Here is a 6,000-nt window from a genome sequence, read left to right on the forward strand (position 1 = left end):
CTTGCCCTAATCACAGACTCCTTTTGTTTGTAGTGTACAGATGAAAGGAGTCAGTTATCAGAGTTATTAGTGCCTGACCAAGGTAATATGGACTGAAAACTAAACTCTTAAAACCTTGGTTTACAAACTCTAGTGCCTTTAGTGTTTTTATTAATGAGTTTTAAACATAGGCCTTAAAACCTTGGTGAATGGACTTTTTCGCTAGCCAAAGAAATGTTGAGCGTACTTCATTTTTTAAAACCGAACTCTTCAAACTTGGTATATGAACTCTTATCAAGGAAATGTGGACTAAACTTGTTTTTTTTTACCGAACTTTTTAAACCTTGGTAGGCCTATCATGAACTTTGTGCCTAACTAAGGAAATGTAAACTGAACTTTTTTACCAAACTCTCATGAACTTGAAATGTGCCTGAAATTCTGAGTCAACAAATTACAAACTCTACTCTGTAACATGTACTGACTATTATCACGTGAAGAGACTTTCTTCAATGAACAAAGCCCAACATCTACTTGCATGCCGTGTGTCTGCTGTGTTGTCTATGGATTGACTGTGCGCGTGTTTTGTCTATGGATATGTGGTGTGTGCTTCGCCAGCGTCTACCAATCTATGGAAGAGATGAAAACATCATCAGTGGGTAAGCTCATTCATTTCAAGATTCAATGGATTGAGGTAAGCGAAGAACTAACAATTTCCTCCCAACATTCTCCTCATTTTGTTCATATAAAAATCCAACAACATAATATAGGTGCTGGTTGATGTTGGTCAACGTTAACTTACCTTCCTTTGTGATGATGCAACTACCACAGCTAGTTCCAGAGGTCTGTCTTGTATTGCATATGGTCGTAGCCAGTGATGCAAACAATAAGTTTTATTTTTGGGCAGAAGTTTTCTTGGGCTGTGAAGGACCAGTGTTTGACATGTTAAGTTTCTTCAATGTAATACTTAAATACTGGCATAAAGCCAGAGAAGTTTTGTTTTTGTTTTGTAATTGTGGAAACACGAACTTCCTACATCATCTTTTTAACTACTGCATTTCTTTTACCACCTTTGGTAAATGAAAATTTAGTTGAATGACATCAACAGACATTCTCTTAATTAGGTCTTTGTTTGTTAAAGCTAATTGGTTTTATCTTCAGACAAATATATTAAAAATCTTTACTCGTGGACCTTTGGAAAACTAATAGCTATACATGTACCACATCAAGTAGAACAACTAATCAGACTGCTCTGACATAAACGACCTGATTAATTTAGTCTAAAATTAGTCTAAAATAGAAACCATCTTAAGTTTGCAAGTCGCATTTATAAGCAGTAAAGGTGCCCTCTATTGTCAGACAAGCCAAAAATTAATGATTAATAAGTCAGTTCTGCCATAAAAATAAACTTGATAAAATTCACTTCAGAGCATATATCATGTATCAGTATGCCTAAGTTTGTAATGAGTCGTGGGAATTGGAATTAGCATCAAACACCTCCTTTATTGTCAAAACTGAAAGAAATAATAATGTTCTGCCATGAGCTCTTAAAAATTTGCTTTATATCTGGTAACCGATGGTTTTGCATCTGTTTTTATGTATTTATCATTGATAATTACTTTAAAAAGTTTGTAATGAGTAGGCTTACTGAGAATATATATTATTAGCACTCCCTCTATTGTCAAATCTATGAAAGTTCTGCCATAAGAATGAACTTTTTTTTAAAGTTAAGTTATAAGGCACTGTATGCCTATCGTGTATGCTTGCATGGCACGCCTGTGTTTATGTAAAGGCTATACATTTATCTTTTGATAAAATTTAGTCTAGTAGACACAGTTTGTAAAGAGTTGCGGGAAGTAGCGCTAGGATGACCACGCCCTCTATTGTTAGAGTGACAAATGAATAAAGTTAGGCTGTTTTGTGTCTCTGTTCAGGGTTAACTTGAAAAAGTTTGTAATGAGTTTGTAATGAGTACCTGGAATATCTAACATGAGCACCCCCTCTATTGTCAGAATGATGAAAGTGCTGCCATAAAGAATGAACTTTGTATAAAGTTAAGTTATAGGGCCTTTAGGCCTATCAAGTATGCTTGCTTGCCTGTGTTTATGTAAAGGCTATACATTTATCTTTTGATAAAATTTAGTCTAGTAGACACAGTTTGTAAAGAGTAGAGGGAAGTAGCACTAGGATGACCACGCCCTCTATTGCCAGAGAGACAAATAAATAAAGTTTGGCCATTTTGTGTCTGTATTTAGGGTTAACTTAAAAAAGTTTGTAATGAGTACCTGGAATATCTAACATGAGCACCCCCTCTATTGTCAGAATGACGAAAGTTCTGCCGTAAGAATGAACTTAAAGTTCTAGGGCCTATATCATGTATGGTTGCAAGCCTGTGCTTTGTGTTAAGGCTAACATTTGGCTTTGTGATAAAGAATAGTATTATTGCTCTAAATTAGGCCATTGAAATTAAATTTATTTAATTTACTTGTAAGGGCGTATATCGTGTTCACTTGCGTGTCAAAGTTGGTGCAAAGACTAGCTTGTATCTTTCAAACACACTTAACATGAGTATTATTACCCAATTAATTAAGTCCAGTTTAATCTAGTAGACACCAGTCACACCACCATATTTTGTAATGAGACATGGGAATTGGCATGAGCATCGAACGTTAACACACTCTCTTTCTGCCATGAACTCCAAATAAAATTTGCTTCTAATGTCTATATCATGTATGCTTGTGCATCTGTGCTTATTTTAAGGCTAGTGATTATATTTGATATATACATCAAAGATAATACTTCAAAGTTATATATGCTGCAGTATTTGCAATTTACCCCACATAACACTAAAGTAAAGACATTTGGATCTCCACTTCATTTGTTCACGTATTTTGTAATTTACACCTTGGGTACAGTTTTTAAGCGCAGCGATTAAAGCATAAGAAATAAACTGTAATACCACACAAGAAATGGAAAAAATTAGTTCTCGGACAGAACAAATATCAAGCGCTGCAACATTTTAAATGTGTATCGGCTGCGAAAAAAAGAAAAAAGATTTCCAGAACAGAAGGATGAACAGGTGCATGAAGAATCCTGAGAAGTATCTCTCACTCCAGAGGGAACCAGGCATACGCCAAGTCTGGTCCAAAACTGTTGAAGCCTGGACACAATGATCAGCCATGGAGGAACCAGAGAGTGATGCCGTGGTAACGGGTTCGTATCAATAGTAACAATTACTTGAGAGGCCTAGAAGTAAGTCTTAGGTTTAGAAATAACTGTTTTCCCCATCCAGGTTCAAATCCAGGTTTGTATTTGGTTTTACTGAGTCTTGGTTCTAATAATTTTTTTCGGAACCAAAGATTTTACAAAGTAAACTAATTAAAAATCAGGAAAATTCGAACCAAGACAAAGTATTTATAACTACACTGTCGCCAAGACATGGAAAGATGCGTGACCTGAGATTGGCAGGGTTTGGAATGAGCAACTCCAGTGTAGCTGAAATGGTTAAGTATCAGGTTAAGTATAAATTGTTATCTCCATGCCTTAACCCCTTCCTCCACAGGTTAACCAATCTTTTTCTTTGCAGCCTTAATTTTGACTTGTTTGTTTCTTCCACAGCCATAACCTATTTTTTTTGTTTTTATATACAGTGGAAGTGTTATCGTAACTACATCAATGTAGTGTGAAAATGGAGATTGGTGAAGTATTTGGTGAAGTATTTTGTGAACAAACTTTTGTGCGTGCTAACCTGGATTTATATCCAATCTTCTTCCACAGCCATGACCTTTTAAAATTTTTATGGAGGCAATGTTTTCTTGAGCTCGATACAGCATTATTGGTCATTTTGTAAATTGAGTTTGGTATGAGGTACAAAACTGTAAATTTTAATGTGGATTAACGGCACTATAAATGTCACAGACCAATATTCTCACTTGGTGTATCCCCACATGCATAAAATCACAAATCTGTGAAAATTTGAACTCGATTGGTCATCAAAAATGCAAGACAATGTATAGTGAAAGAAAAAACAGCATTGTTGCACAAATTTGTGTGAGTTCAGATGCCTACTAAAAGGTTTCAGGCCTGAAGTTTTTTATAATTTGACTGAGAAGTTACCTCGAAAAACAGTGATGTTAACCTTGGTTTTATCAGCCATAACTCTTTTTTCTTTATATGCAGGTTGCGTCCTCATCTAACACAGTTTTGGCCTGGAAATGGAGTTAAGTTTGTTAATGTATTGTCATAGGTTCGACATAACCCCAATATTAAGATATTTATTCTTGTTTTGTTTTCTTTGTTTCAGCTACAAGATATCCTTCACTTTTTGCCGATGCCACATTGTGCAGCCATTGTATCTCGACACAGGCTATTTGGTAAAGTATCACCAGCAGTGTTGTAGCCCAGTGGGCGATGCTGGGCAGGACTGCCAAGAAATCACATGTTTTGCCCAGCACTTTGGGCAAAATACATTGTGTCGCCCAGCACAGATTTTCCCCAGTATTATTAATTAACGACTTCTTAACGCCTTTATCCCCGATGTAAATTTAACATCTTTTATTCTCAACGACTATAGTTGTGAGATATTTCACTTTAAATATCCCTCTTGAACAAAATTTGAAGCTTCAAACAGCGTGTAATGTTTCATATCGGGGACAGTGCGAATCTGAACTTAAGCGGTCACGGAAGTGGAATACACCGATCCATTAAGCCAGGCCCAATTATCATTGACCATTCACAACCGCGAAATCTGATCACCATTTGAATCGTTTGGTGATCTTTGCACTAACGGTGATCGGGTTACGCAGCTGTGATTGGTCAACTGGTAAGGAGGCGGGGCGTAATGGATCAGTCTATTGCGTTGGTGCTGGGGCCAAGGATATGAAGTGTTTGGCCGTATTAATTGTTGGGCTACATGATGACCATGAGGTTTGATAGCGGATCGAAACCCTGTGGAAAACGCATGCGCAATGTAATCAACCGGAACCAGCCATGGGGGTAGGGTCGCCGATGCATGACCCAATATTCAACCTTGTGGGCTAGTTCAGTCCGCTCGAGGACAACATACCCACTGTGTGAACACAAGCTCATTTTGGATTAAGTCATTTTTATCTTTTGGACACCTGAGGTGCTTGGAATGAGGGTTAGTTTAACTATGGAGCAATAAATTAACTCCTCCTCTGAACCTACCCAATGAAGGTGGCCAGAGGTCTTGAAAATAAAAACACATAAATATTGTCAAATCCCAGACAGCCAGTCTGGACAAATGGTGTTCTGGGTGGCAATTGTAATTGGGATGGGCTGTGTGTGAAAATGAGAGGCCCTGCAAAGTACAAGCTTACATTAGCCATGAACTGTCCGAAATTGTCAGAGTCTGGTGTTTCTAGCCTCAGGCAAAGATTATAGTTGTTGAATCAAATGAGATTCAAGTGCAGCCATTATAAGCTTGATTGTAAAGGATACCAGTTGGTAAGGATTATTTCAAAAAACTAAAGTTCAACCTCACAAAGTTCTCATTAAATCTCAAATTATTTCTCTTATTATACCCTTTCCACAGAGATTGTGTTCAGTATTCCGTTCTGTATCATTTGAAAACTTCATCCCTGTGCCACTGATGGGTGACTGAATTTTACTGGGTGCTTCTCAAAAGTTTGTCTGTCTTCATGCCTACCGACTTCCCTTGATCTCATCAGCGAGTCAACCTTTAAGAGACAAACACTCTCCCTGTTTTACTGGAAACATTTTCAGCGTTGGAGAATTTGGTCAGCCAACTCTCAGTAGCAGGCAGTATTCAGCATTTTTGTTGTTGGAGATTTTGGTATAGTGTTAGCCCACCCTCTCAACCATCAAAATGGTTCACAACAATAACATTTAGATGACTTGTGAAACTGTGTGAACTGAAAAGTGAAATTAAATTGATACAAGAAGTATTGTGTACTAGATACAGGCTTGAAATACTAGCATTGCACACTTTGGAGTGTTACACTTGAAATGTAATTGTACCAACATTTAAGACAATCTGTATTA

The sequence above is a fragment of the Asterias amurensis genome, chromosome 4 (genome assembly GCF_032118995.1).
Source record: "Asterias amurensis chromosome 4, ASM3211899v1".
Taxonomy (NCBI): domain Eukaryota; kingdom Metazoa; phylum Echinodermata; class Asteroidea; order Forcipulatida; family Asteriidae; genus Asterias; species Asterias amurensis.